This window comes from Callospermophilus lateralis, chromosome 12 (assembly GCF_048772815.1).
Source record: "Callospermophilus lateralis isolate mCalLat2 chromosome 12, mCalLat2.hap1, whole genome shotgun sequence".
Classification (NCBI taxonomy): domain Eukaryota; kingdom Metazoa; phylum Chordata; class Mammalia; order Rodentia; family Sciuridae; genus Callospermophilus; species Callospermophilus lateralis.
In genome coordinates this window covers 55,504,289-55,519,889 of record NC_135316.1, presented here as the reverse complement: position 1 = coordinate 55,519,889, position 15,601 = coordinate 55,504,289, and positions in this window count along the sequence as shown.

Sequence of the window (15,601 nt, the reverse complement as noted above, 5' to 3'; positions counted from 1 at the left end):
TCTATATGAGAATATCATCCCCCCCGCCCCCGGCAAAAAAAAAAGTTGAAGAACTGCATGTTTTTGGCACCCTTGTGAGGAGTCCAATAGTTGAAGATGCTTACATTTATTTCTGAGTCCTCTATTCTGTTCCCTTGGTCCACGGTTGTGTTTTGTTGAACTACCAGGTTGCTTTTGTCAACGTGGCTCTGTAGTCAATTTTGCTTTTCTTGCTCAGGAGTGCTTTGACTATCCAGGATCGTTTGCGCTTTTCTTTGAATTTTAGGATTGCTTTTCCCAATTCTGTGAAAAATGTTATTTGTATCTGATGGTAATTGCATTGTATCTGTAGATTGCTTTGAGCATTATATTCATTTTAACAATATCAATTATCCCAATCAATAAACATTGAAGTCCTTTTTACCTGCTAGAGTTGTATTCAATTTCTTTCTTCTGGGTTCTGGAATTTCCATTGCAGAAATCTATCATTCCCTCAGTACCCTCAGTTGGATCTATTTCTAGATACCGTGTGTGTGTGTGTGTGTGTGTGTGTGTGTGTGTGTGTGTCTCCCTGTTGTGAATGGAATTATTTTCCTGTTTTTTTTTTTCCTAGCAAGTTCATTATTGGTGTATAGAGAAGTTACTGATTTCTGAATGGTGATTTTGTATTTTCTACTTTACCAATTTAAATTTTTTTTTGGTGTAGCCTTACAATTTTCTTTGTATAGAATTGTATCAACTACAAACAGGATAATTTGACTTTCTCCTTTCCTATTTATATTGCCTTTATTTCTTTCTTTTATCTGACTTCTGGCAAAAAAAAAATCATTACTATATTGAATAAGAGTGATGAAAGTGGACACCATTTTCTTGTTTCAGATCTTAGAGAAAATATTTTCAGTTATTTTTCCCATCCAATATGATGTTTGCTTTCTATCTATCATATATAGCCTTTTTTATGTTGAGATATGATTTTCTATACCTAATTTATTCAGAGTTTTTTCATGAAGGAATTTTATATTCTATCAAAGGTTTGTTTTTCACAGAGATGATTATGTAATTTTTATTTTTGAATTTGTGTGTTTTATGTTTATAGATTTGTGTATGTTGAAGTATATTTGCGTTCTCAAATAAATTCTGCTTGAACATGGTTGTGTGTTCCTTTTAATATACTGTTTAATTTTATTTACAAATTTTTGTAGAGGATTTTTGCATCTATATTCATTGGGAATATTGGTCTATAGTTTTGTATTATTTTTGTATGTATCCTTTACATTTTTAAATAACAGGGTAAGAATGTTTTCATAGAATGAGTTTGAAAGGGTTTCTTTCCTTCCTATTTTATGGACTAGTTTGGATGGTATTGGTGTTAGCTCTTCTTTAAATTCACTAGCAAATTCATTTGGTCCTGGACTTTTCTTTGCAAGGAGATTTTTATTACTGCTTCAATTTCATTACATGTTATTGATCTATTTAGCTTTTTTAAAAACATTCATTTAGATCAATTTAGGTAGATAGTGTGTATCTGGAAATTTGTCCATTTCTTTTATATTTTTCAGTTTACTATATTTAATTTATAAAAATATAAAAAAAATGCTCCTTTGACTATTTGTAGTACAGTTGTAATGTCTCCTTTTTCATCTCTTATAAGTTTCATCTCTCTCTTTTGTGTAGCTCACTTAAAAGTTTGTCAATTTTGTTTATATTTTCAAAGAATCAACTTGCAGTTTCATTAATCCTTTGTATTATTCTCCTAGACTCTATTTATATCTGCTCTGATCTGTATTATTTCTTTTCTTTTACTGACCTTTGCTTGTTTTTTTTTTTTTTTTTTTTTGGGGGGGGGGTTCTAAGACCTTGCAATATACATCAATAATCTATTTATTTAAAATTTCTTTTTTCTTTTTTTATTTGTAAGCATTCAGTACTATAAACTTTTCTCTTAATACTGCCTTTCTTCTTTCTCAGAGCTTCTGGTATGTTGTGTGTCTATTTTCATTTTTTTTTAAGGAAAGTTTAATTTCCCACCTGAATTTTTCAGTGACCCTCTGTTCATTGGATAGTGTGTTGTTAAATATCTATGTTTCTTTAGTTTGTACAGTTTCTCCTATAGTTGATTACTAGTTTTATTCCATCAGAATCGTTAGAAATTTTTTTTTAAAAAAATGATTTTCTTTAAATATGTTAAGACTTGCTTTATAAACTAATATGTGATCTATTTTAGAAATAAATTCCATAGGCTAATAAAAAGAATATGTTTTTTGCAAATGTTGAGTGGAATTATCTGCAGATGTTTGTGGAATCAATTCACTTGATATGTTGTATAATTTAACCCTTTGTTGCTTTGTTGAATTTTTGGTCAATATAGAGTGACTTTAGTTTCTTCTTTGTCAGAAACTACTACTACTACTACTACTACTACTACTACTACAACTAATATTGCTACTCTACTACTACTATTACTACTACTACTATTATTATTATTATTATTATTATTATTATTATTATTACTTTCCTGCAGCTACTGAGAGAGTATTTGCCTAGCAGTCATCCCTCTACCTCTCTGCAGCCATACCTGCCTGGGGATAGCTCAACAACTGAGAGCTTTGCCTCCCCTTTTCTTTAAATTGAAGTGTCTGCCAAAATTTGAGAATGAGCAATTATAGCCAAATATGGGTTTAATTTCTCTCAGATGACCTGGGAGTATCGTTTAGAGGCTGAGCACCTGTCTCATGTACACAGTGCCCTTGGTCTCAATTCTCAGCACCCAAAGGAAAAAAAAAAGTATATAAACTAAAAAGAAAAATAAATAAAAAGAAAAGTGAAGATGAAACAGATAATAAAAACAAATCTTAAAAAGGAATATAAGGAGAAAGAAAAAACAAATTAAAAATAAAAATAATAAATACAAGTTAAAAGTACTAAAAGTAGAAAAAACAGTTTTAAAAAATTACAGATATTATGTACAAGGAAAAAAAGAGTCAACATTTTCTCCTAGACAGGGTTCTCAGAAACACAAGTGAGGACAGATGATCACTGGCTATACTGATATAATCTCTCCAGTATATAATCTCTCCAGGTCTCCTCAGGTTGGAATCTACCAAGTATTTTAGGGAATTGGTAGTGAGTCATGGCTAAAGCTTGTTGAAACTCCTTTCAACTCTCTTCACATGAGTTAGCACAGATGGCAGCCTTTTCCGGGAGTTTCTCATGAATACACATTAAAGTAGAATAGTAGCCATGCCAAAGGTATAATCTCTACGAAGCTTTTTAGTCTGTGCACACAGGTGAATGGCTAATACTGAATTTGTGGTGATAACTTATTGCCAATTTAGTCAGAACAGGAAACAAGTGCCCCAGACTTATATTTTCTCTAGAGGATTTTAGTCTGTGTTCCCAAGGTGTGGCAAAGGCCTAAGCCATGGCAGAGTCCCAGTTGCCTCTGAGGGCAAGCAAACAAGTAAAACATTGACTTTTGTGCTGGAGAGTGGATTTCTGGAACCAAGCAATCTGCTATCTGTGATTTTGGCATCTTCAGAATTAGCTCCTGCAGGAAAACACACAGGATTCATGACTCTCCAAGTCATGTAGAACAAGTCACCGAATCACTGATTCCAGAGGGAAGTGCCATCCTCTCTCTCCTTGCAGTTGCACTCTACACTTTTCACAGAGTGAAACTAGGGAGAAATTCTCCCTAGTCTCTGAACTAGATTTCATGTTCTCTGTTGTCAAATTTCATTGCTCACCCATGGCCACTCACTTCCACATACAGTTACATACATGTTACTTTAATTCTATAATATAGAGGAACTGATCACTACTGGATGGCTCTATTCTACCATCTTTCCCCAGTATTATTTTTTTTCCAAAAGAGATTTAATGTTTCTTTCAATTTAACTAAAACTTAAATATTTCTTTTATTATTAGTCTTTCATCCTATTTTTTGGTGTAATTTCTTTTTTTTTATTAGTTGTTCAAGACAATGATCTTGACATATCATACATTTGATTCAAATAGGGTATGAATTCTCATTTTTGCATGTGTACAGATTGCAGGATCACATTGGTTATACATCCATGTGTATACATACAGCAATCCTAGTGTCAGTTGTATTCTGCTGCCCTCCCTATTCCCCCCTCCCCTCCCATCCCTATTGTCTACCCATTCTACTGTGACACTTATCTCTCTCTCTCTCTCTCTCTCTCTCTCTCTCTCTCTCTCTTGTTTTTTCCCTTCCCTTCCCCCTCACACCATTGTATATGTATTTTGTGAACCCATGAGGTCTCCTTCCATCTTCCATACATTTCCCCTTCTCCCTCCCTTTCCCTCACTCCTCTTTTTCTTATTTTGTGGTAATCTTCTTCTCATACTCTTCCTTCCTACTCTGTTTTGAGTCACCTCCCTTATATCAGAGAAGACATTCGGCATTTGTTTTTTAGGGATTGGCTAACTTCGCTTAGCATAATTTGCTCTAGTGCCATCCATTTCCCTGCAAATGCCATGATTTGCTTATTTTTTAATGCTGAGTAATATTCCATTGTGTATAATTGCCACATTTTTTTAATCCATTCATCTATTGAAGGGCATCTGGGTTGGTTCCACCATCTAGCTATGATGAACTATGATAGTGCTGCTATGAACATTAATGTCACTGTGTCCCTATAGTATGCTCTTTTTAGGTCTTTTGGGTATAGTCCAAGAAGGGGAATAGCTGGGTCAAATGGTGGTTCCATCCCCAGCTTTCCAAGAAATCTTCATACTGCTCACCAAATCGGCTGCATCAGTTTGCAGTCCCAACAGCAATGCACAAATGTCCCTTTTTCTTATCACTAATACCTGCTAACATGAGCAACATATCTGAAATCTTTCTGTGATTGGTTCCAAGAATCTGGTGAAGAGAGGGCCTCCATGTTTGCCTCAGCTTCACTGTAGGTCAGTGCCCTGAAACACAAGGAAGCCCCTCCTAATATAGTTGTATTCCTCAGTGTATTCTGAGGAAAATAATTGGATTTCAGGGTAAGAGTTGAGTGAAATTGTGCCCCTCTTGGTAATCTAGTCTTTTTACAAATAAGGGGTTTCTGCAACGTCTGATGAGAAAGGAGCAAGAAAGATTAGCGGGACCTTCATCTTGAGATTGCTTTTAAACCTTTTTAGGTTTCTTTAGATCAATTTGCTCAGTCTATTAAAAATGTTACATTGGGGTGGAGGGTTCTATTTTCCTGAGCCACAACAAGACTTATTTAAATGTTTAAATTTTTTTCACAAATATTATTAGCGCAATTATATTCATTTTGCCATTTGTGATAATAAAAATAGCCTGTGAAGATTTATGGGTGTTATTCATGTGAAAGGATTTCCTGCAGTTTAACAAAATATGACCTTTTTATTGTATTTAAATCGAGAAATTTTCACTGTCATAAATAAAGTTTAAAACGTTCATAGTTCTGCTAAGATTGCCATAGAAATAATACATAAAATAGAGTGACTTACTTTAACAGAACACTTTGTAGTGAAATAAGATTTTAAAGCAGAATATAGCTATAGTAGTTATTAAAAGACATCGAAGCAAAACCAAATAGGAGGAATTTATGCTCTTGAGTGTTCTGCTAAAATTCTTCTACTTGTGTTGAAGCAAGATTGGTCTGTGCTTTTCCAGTTTTGTGTGTCAGGTAAAACATAGCAGGGGGTGAAATGAATTCATCTTTCTGTCTTCAAGTAAACTAAAAGCAATTTTTGTCTTCCCATGTGGTCACTTGAGGTGCTTGTCATGTTCAAGCTAATGATATCAGGCACCCTCAGGTTGTTTAAGTATTCATGAAGTAATTAAATTCTCATTAACATATAAATAAAAGAAAACTGAAAACAAGTTTAGCAGGCACCTAACATCTGTTCTAATGCTTTTAAGTATTAAAATGTGCCACACACAGAAGGAAAAGTGCATTCTGTTCAGGGAAGTATTTTGCATAGATTATTTATAGAAACTGTAATTAAACTGATTTGGCATATTAAAGAAAGTTAACAGCAGAGCATTATTTAGGTAGTTTGTTGGTCTCTGTCACCTAAATAAGGAATTAAAAATAGGTATGGGGAAAGTAAAATTAGGTTTTGTTTGTTTTACATTTTAGATAAAATTGCAAGAGTAATTGAAATTTGTTTCCATCTTGAAATATGATGGCAAAATTTCAGTTTGTACGAGGAGCATACATTCAACTAAATGCAAAGTCCTTTTCTTTGTGAATTATAAAATAACTCAGGCTTTTGTCCAAATTTTGTACATAATCCCACAAGTTTATCTTATTCACAAGTAGAGATCGTCTCTTCTTTAGTGCTTTTAAAATACAGATTTGTTGAATGGTGAAGTGGAATGTGTTGAAGAGAATGTTGTCTTTCATTATCCTATTCTTGCTTCATGCGATTTTCTACTTAAGCTAGATACTTTCACAGTATATATTAAATGTTATACCTGCAAATATCCCAAAGCATTTGCTGTTCAAATCATTTAATTAAAATAATTCACTCATTTGACCTAAGGTTGAGCAAAGGAAAGAAAGTAGTTTTTCTTTTCTTCAACCATCATAGGTTCTCAGAATGAATTCCTATAAAAGAGAAGATTATCAAGAGAAAAACAATTAGTTTATTAACATTGCAAGAACTCAAAACACTACCCCAAAGTGTGATTAGTACTTTTTTGCTAAAGGAAATCGTAAAGCCCTCAGGAGCAAGGTCAGGTGACCTTAACCCACCTGCTTTTCTCTTGTATATATTGCTTTCAAAAAAACAAGTCATAGAAACCGGAATTCATCTTCTCTAAAGTAGAAGATAAACACTAGATCTTCTTTCCACCAAAGCAAGCCACAAAAACTTAGAATAATATTCTTATTTTTTGCTCAAAGACTCTGCTTCCAGAAGGGTCTCTACCCATACTCGGAAGGCAAGAATGCTACCTGAAGAAAACCAGAACCTAAACATACACAGACCTTTGTACCACTGACCACTCTTTTGAGAGTTATCCTTGGCAGAATTACTTTTATTTCCTTTCCCTTTACCAACACCCAAAATTCTAAAGAAAAGCCACACCAAAATGATTAAGATGGTAACTGCTAAATAGTATTTACTTAGATTTGCTAAATCCAGAACATCTGCTAACCTTCAGATACCATCACAATGTCTAATGCTCTTCCTTATCCTTTAATTCTGTTCATCAACTAATACAAAACATGCAAACTGCTGCAATGTTTAACTTGTAGAAAAGTAATATGTTTGTAACTAACTCCAGGAGGTCAAGGCTAAGTGTATTATTCTCATCAGATGGGAGAACAAGAAGACACTCATGCCCTGGAACAGCAGGTAGCCTTCCTGCCAATATGGTATTCCCACTACATGTCCCTTCACTCTCTATAAAAAGTCCTTTCTTGTACCTGAATCACCTAAATTTTTTTAGTAAACATGATGTTCTTATCAATTCTTATTTTCCAAGTATAAGCATTTCATCAGTGAACAAATAGATCTGAGTCAGAAGAGTTTTCCTTCAGTCCATTACCATTAGGTTATGTCCTTTCACCAGTTACACTGTTACATGGTTGCCCATGCTTCATCAAATCTAGTCAATTTTTTTTTCTTGAGTTTTGAGGTCTCTATTTCCATAGACTTCCATGCCACATAAGACTCTGATCAATTGAGTTTCTTACATTTTTGTCTTGTTAACCTGCATTTTATTACAAGAGTTTCACGCATGACCTTTATGATAGGTGAGGAAAGGTATCACAGATTTGTACCCTTTATAACATATAAATTTCATATATGCAAAAGTGACACCAGGGAAATAGTAGTTCTCAACAAGGTGGCTTTGAATTCCTGCCTATGTAATATTTTAAATCTTTGTTCTTTAATAGTAAATTTTTAGAGAAGTCACAAAACAAGGGAAAATATTCTTGAGTTTCTAGAGGCAGCAAATTCTGGGGTTGCAACTAAAGCACAGATAAATTTTAGATAACAAAGCATATTAGTATAGATTTCTTTGATACCTTCTCCAGATAATAATGGTCAAAATTTGTTTACATTAGTAAATCTTTTTTCTTCCTGGTAGGAGGGAGCGAAGATATCTTTTCTCTTTGCAAATTCATGTGCTACTTTAGGCAAATAAAGAGAAGGCAAAGAGTTTTCCTGAATCTGCTTCTTCTTAATTGTTTTCAGTTCAACCATCCTTTAGTATTCTGGTCCCCAAGAGTAGTTAAAATCAGTAAATTTCCTTCAAAGTAAGATGTCAAAAAGAATTTTTTTTAAAGTATAAATACTCGTAATAAATGCATAAAGTTTCTGGCAATAAACAGAGGCAAACAACACTTATAATCCATTTTAATATTAATTGTCATGTCCTATTTTTGAATTTAAGTTGTGCATTTTTGTTACCATCCTCTAGATCTTGGGATATGATTAGAAGAATATAAACCAGGCATTTTGCATGATAAAATGAGACAATTCAAAGAGAAATAAAAAAAAAAAGAAAATAAGCTAGACCAATTACCAAATATTAGGAATTTTTACGATGCTATTCTTTCAAAACAGGGACATAAATAACGCTAAAAGTGAATAAAACTTTGAAGGGAGGAGGGTTTTGGCTCGAGTGTTGAAATTTTTTATAGTTATATACTTTCTATTGACTTAAAAGGGCACAATATTATGTGAAATTTAAAATTTCATTATGAACTTTGTAAAACATTAATGACAGTTTTAAGTGGAGAATTGCACTCCTTTAAAAATTTTAACTTTATTCTTTTAAATGAAGTCTTTGCTTGATCAAACTTTAGTTAGGTCCTGAACTTTCTCCTAGTCCCATCCATGGAATTCTTTATAATATCCAGATTTGTCAAGAACCCTCCTAAATCAGTTTTCCAAGGATCCTCTTTTCCCCAGGTCTGATCATTTCTAAACATTGGGCCTCCTCGTTCCCACCACACTCCAGGTGGTGTCCACTCACATTGCATGCCTTGGGCAAGTATCATGTTAAGTCAATTTAGCAAGAACTCTCCTTATGCCTGATGTTTTTTCTCTAAGTTTTTATCTACTGACTCTCACCCTGCTCTTTGGCTATAAACTCTTATTTACTCTTGTTGCATTTGGAGGTGAGTCGACTTTTATGCTGAGGTTTCTTTTTCCCTATTGCCATAGTCTTAAATAATATCTGCTTTTTCCACTTTAATGTCTAGCATTGTTTTGTCTCTGATACAAGTGATCTTTGCTCATTTTTAAGGTCTTTAGAAATAAATTCCTAAGAAAGATTTAAGATTCATTGATCTTATAATAAAAATTCATTGACCTTACATATTCATTGACCTTACACAATATTGACAATTTAAAGTATTTCATTTGTCATTTTTAAAATGTCTTGTAAGTTGATTTAATATGTAGCCCTCTCTATTATATCCTGTTTGGTTAACTCTATTCATTATTTATGACCCAGTAAAAACTATTACCTGTTCCATAAGGTTATTCCCCAATTTATTCCAAGGAAACATTGATCTCTATTAAGAAATATTAATCCATTAAATGAATGAACATTATATTACTTCTTTCACGCATAATACTGTGTGTGTGTGTGTTACTTGATAAATTTTCTCAAACTAGTTGATGTCAAACAATAATATTTATAACTGGGGTGTAGTTTAGTGGTAAGGTTCTTACTAATATACTTAAGACCAATGTCCCAGGTTCAATACCCACAACAAGGAACCAAAAACAGAACCCAGAAATGAATTATCTGAGAGTCCTGGAGGACAATATTCTGTCACTGGACTCTAGGGGAGAATTTGTTCTGTCTCTTTCCAGCATCTGGTGGTTCCAGGCATTCTTTATCTTGTATCTCTCTCTCTCAATTTCTACCTTTTTTTTTTTTCCAGATGTCCTTCTCTTTTGTTTCTGTGGATTTCTTTCTATAAATATACTTATCATTAGATTCAGGGGACACCTAGTGAATTCAGGGTAATCTTATTTTGAAACTCTTAATATCTACAAAGACCCTTTCTCTAAATAAGTTCACGTTCACTGCTATTGGAGTTAGAACATAGAAATATCTTTGGGTGTGGCACAATTCAGGCCACTACACATTTTACATTTCTGTGTATTCTAACATTTTCTGATTTGTGAAGTAAAGATGGTTTCATTGGCAATTCCCATGTCCTCTTCCTGTGTAGTTTAGCAGTCTTTCTCACATATGATGAATTAAGTTTAAACATTCATCCAAAGAATTATCTAAGTTGCTATCAGATATCTTTAATCAAAACAATGTTACTTAGGAGAAGAAAATAATCATTTAAATCTTGATTTTTGGATACTGATTTTGCGTTTTCAAATACATAATTACAAATACTGAAATAATTTTGAATCGAAATAGTACTACAAAATTTAAATGACCAATAATTTAAAATTTTTATGATTTTCTAAATCTTTATCCTCATTTCCTTTTGGTACAGGCAATGAGTATGTTTTTAGAACTTTTTGTTATTTTTAAAGAATGAAGTCACAGTATGCAGTCACCATCAACTAGATTATATCACTAATGCATGAAATGCCTATGTGATTGATCTTCCTCCTTTAAATTACTGAGGATACTCATGCTATATTACGAATGTTTCTGTCCCCCTTAATATTTATATGTTGGAATTTCAAACACCTCACCAAAGATAATAATATTAGATTCTGGAGTTTGGGGAAAATCATTAGGTCATGACAGAACCCTCATAATGGGATTAGTCCTTTACAAAGAGCCCCTTTTATGTTTCACCATATAAGAACACACATACATACCCACACACAAAAGAGGATAGCCACCATTAATAGGTAAGCAAGACCTTACCAGAATCAAAATTGTCAATGCCCTTATCTTGGATTTTTCAGAATCCCAAATGTGAGCAATAAATATCTTTTTTTTTTTTTTAAGAGAGAGTGAGAGAGGAGAGAGAGAGAGAGAGAATTTTTTTAATATTTATTTTTTTAGTTATCGGCGGACACAACATCTTTGTTTGTATGTGGTGCTGAGAATCGAACCCGGGCCACACGCATGCCAGGCGAGCGTGCTACCACTTGAGCCACATCCCCAGCCCAATAAATATCTTTTTATGGGAGCTAGTTAGTTTATGGTATTTTGTTATTGTAGTCTGAGAGGAGTAAAATAGTGCTATATAAAATCTCTGTGTATAATTGTAAGAAAAGAATAGCCTACAAAGTTCTCAAGTGGCAAAATATTGTCACAAGACCATTGTATGTTGCAAAGAAAATTAAAAGTGGGATACATTAAAAATTGTGTTATCCATATTATATATATTTTCTTTCTTGATGGTTCTGTGACTCCAAATAAGATATTAGTTAGATATCATTCTAGCTCAGGTTTTTTCTAATTTTAAATTATCTAATTAGTGTCTTAGATTTAATCATCTATAGATCACTTTTTAACTCAAAACTTATGTTTATCTAAGTAGACTTAAAACCTTGAGTATTAAATAAAATGGAAATTTTCAAACTCTAAAGGAGAAAAAATTAAAACCGAAGGGATGGCTAATTCTTTAATTACATTTGAATGGAAATTTATTTTATAATTAATTCTGGAGTTTTTTTTTTTTGTGTGTGTGTGTGTGTGTGCGTGTGTGTGTGTGTGTGTATCCAAGGATGCTTAACTACTGAGCCACATCCACAGCCCTTTTTTTAATGTTTTTATCTAGAGATAACCTTTCACTGAGTTGCTTAGGTCCTAACTAAATTTCTCAGGCTGGCTTTGAGCTTAAAATCCTCCTGTCTCAGCCTCCTCCGCAGCTGCTGGGATTACAGGTGGGATTATAGGTGGGCCCAGCAATTCAGGAAATCTTAATGTTATTTTTCGTCAATAAAAATGTGATTTTTTAACTTTTGCTATTTTATGTAGAAATCAGATCCATGGACCAATTTAGCAAATATCACTATTTATTAGGTAGTAGGCACTGTGTTTGGAATCTGAATATATGACAGGAAACACTCTATAGGCAAAAGAAAGAAGAGATATTAAGATGTGAAATCTATACACATATATAATTATAAGTAATTATTTGGCAGTTATACAGAAAACCATGATAGGAAAGCAGACAGTGTCTCCACTGGTGATTACCATCAATTTTAAACACAATTTTAGACTTTAGCTAGGGAGAAACCTCATTAAGAATGTGATATTTGAGCAAAATCCCTGATAAAACTGATGGAATGAGGCATGTTGTATCTCTATGAGAGGAGATTTCAAGCTAAGAATGGCAAGTGCAAAGTCTCTGAGGTTGAAGAGTACTTATCATATTCTAGCAATTTCTACCAGGGAAGTTGGAACAGAGCGTGTAAAGGGAAATATTATGCATGGTAAAGTCAGAGAGAAGTAGAGACTAGGCCATTTGACACTTTGTAGTCCATGGTAAGAACTCTTATCTCTGCTTTTAGTGACAAATGTTCCATTGCAGGGAATTGGGCAGAGGATTAATGTAATATATCATAAGAGCATTGCTTTCTCCTTTGATAAAAAAAAAAAACTATAGAGAGGAAAGGATAAAAGTGGAGGCTCCAGTAAGGAGATCACAGTAATTATCCACAAGGAAATGATGGTTTGACTATGATAATAATGGGGACAAGTAAGAAACTGTTAGCATTTGGGTATAACTTGAAGATGAAGTCAACAATATGTGGGGCATCAAAAAGACAGGACTGAGGGAAAATTCAGGGTATTTGTCTTTGAGAAACTTTAAGAGTGGAGTTGTCATTTACTAAGACAAAGGGTATGGGTGTTTCAGCCTTAAGGGGCAGTTTTGAATGTGCTGCATTTGAAACATTTCTTTTCAAACTGAGTACATAAATCAAATAGGCAGTTGAATAAATGTGACCATTTTTCAGAGCCCAGGCTTAACTTGAAAAGTAGGAGAAAATTAATGGTATCTGGTATCATTAGACCTAATGAGATATCTCTCTCTCTCTCTCTCTCTCTCTCTCTCTCTCACACACACACACACACACACACACACACACACACACACACCCCTAAATGCATAAAAAGCAGAAAAGAGAATAAAGGGCTGAATTACTTGGGCAAACCAAAATTTTAAGGTGAGGGAAATTAAAAGAAAGAATTTGCAAAGATATGGTTGACAACATCACAGAAGCTCCTGAAAAGTGTGGTTTCTTGGAAGACAAGTGAAAAAAAAAGGGTAGGGGGAAAAGAAATTACATTGCCAAAGGTCACACAAGTTGAGGATTGAAAATTTACTATTGAATTTTGCAACCTCAGGCTCACTGAAATTTTTGACTAGAAACTTTTGTTGAAGGAATGTAGTTTAATGACTGATTTAGTGAGATAAGTGAAAATATCAAGAAAGGAACTTGAAACAGAGAATATAGAAAACTAGGAATTGGCTTTGAAAATGTAACAGGTCTGTCTTGTACTAATATAAGGCCTACAGATTGCTTAGATCACTACTTAGGTCACAGTAGGTAGTAAATATTCACAGGATGTGTGGACAAATTAATTAATAATGAAAAAAAGGATCAAAAGCTCAGTCTAGCAAAACTGATCTGTGCTAGCCTCTGCTTTAAGGCATAAGGTACCATGTCCCAAAAGATCAGTAGTTACCTTGTTAGAAAAGGTGTTTTTGAAAAGCAAGAAATCATAAAAAAATTTAAACCATTTCCTATATCAGAGCTTCAAAAGTTTATCCAATGAAATAGTGTATGTTTACTGATTATTTTCCCATGTCCACACTTATTCTATTGGGACCAGCAAATTACATTCTTCAGCCTCCCTTGATAATTTTCTTCCCCTTCATATATTCCCCTGGCAGTTGCAGGAAAGATCAGACAAGTTTGCATTTGTAGATAATGGCTTGGGATTGTTGGAAGGCCGTGCACTCTGTACAGATACCTGAAATCCTGGCAGAGATGGGTGGTGTCCCTAGGGCAGTTCTACTTGAGCAGTGGTTTTACTTCTTTAGTGACTCCATCCCAATCTCCTTAGTTCCCTACAGAGACCTGCACCACCACCAGTGACTGTGCCTTCACATAAGCAAAGCTTATGGACTCAAGTCCTTGAGTGGGATACAGCTTCCTGATTTTTACACAGCTATCCATTTCTTCCTTGTTTTCTACTAGCTATCACCTTTCATTATTTTATCTTACCTGTTCTTCAGTGCATTTATAAGTAATTTTCTGGGTTAAATCCCTCCAGATCAGATCTCCCAAAATAGTTTCTATTTTTCTGACTAGAACTAAATGTTAAAATTGCCAGTTGTTTTTTTTTTTTCCCCCCATCTACATACCTTGCTTGTTTTTCCCTTTATCTAGATTTTTTTTTTTTTAATCTGGAATTTTAGTGTGACTTCAAAACTCTTGTTGCATTATATTTGGTACGTGTGTGTGAAGGTTTTCAAAACCATCCAGGTTTATTAATTGGGCATTTCTTTTTTTCAAATTTTCATGGCAATAATTAGTTGAAATATATGACAGAGTAGATACTTATTATATTGCTACATATATAGCATACTTATCTATGTACATATACATATACATACTTACATGTGTATATATGAATGGATATATCCATATATATATGTATATATTATATTGTACATTTATCTGAGATATATGTTTTCAAGGAGTCATTCATAAAAATCTTGAGTTAACTATAGCTAAAATCTAAAGAGAATATATTGTAGGTCCTAGTATTTCCCAGGGAATGTTCTAGTTTCCTCTCTGATTGAGTTTGGTCTCTTCCTTGGTCTCTACTCAAAAGCCATTTGCTTCTTTGTCTCCATTTGGCATAAAAACTGAACCAACATAATGTCTGCCGAAGTCTGGCTGGGCACAAATCACGAGCCACTGAAGCAGGAACAAACTTCATTTTTGAACTGCAAGAAAACACTTCACCCACGCTCCCGGGGACCACACAAACACCGCGCGGCTTGTCCAGGAACCCGCAGCCAGAAAAAAAAATCTCTCCTGGAAACCCCTCCTCCTGCACTTCCCCAACCAATGGGAACTCTCAGGGAATCCCTGGAAATCCCCCAGAACTCCAAAGTAGTGCTCGAACTCAAAAGTAGCGGCAGAGGCGTATAGTAATGCGTCGCCTGTCAATCAATACTGTTGGCAAAATGCCAGGGGCCATACAGACTCGGCCATGGCTCTCAGCAAATGTCCTTCGTGTTTTATATTTATTTGTTTATTCATTTATTTAATTTTGAATTTCGGTAGGTGAATTTTTATTAAATGACCATCAAGGCCACCTGGGTGTACCACTGAGGTGGGAAGATAGATCTGCCATAGACAGCAAGGATAAGAGCCTTAGAGGAGGAAGGGAGGGGAGGAAAATATCATGCCAACCTGAAAAACATGTCAGGTCTGGAAGATGTCCTGTGACTTGCTACTACCTGTCAGCTTTAATCACTTTGACTTCTGAGTTTAGAATACTTGTTTCTGCTCCTTACAGCTTCAACCACAGCAGCCTTTCCTTAGTTACCCTTACCCTTACACCTAGCAATGGCCCACCACAAAGAGATCCCTACTGGAAATGCTTTGTATCTGTGGATTTCATTCCTTGAATTCACAAGACAAAGAACCTGACTGCCTAACT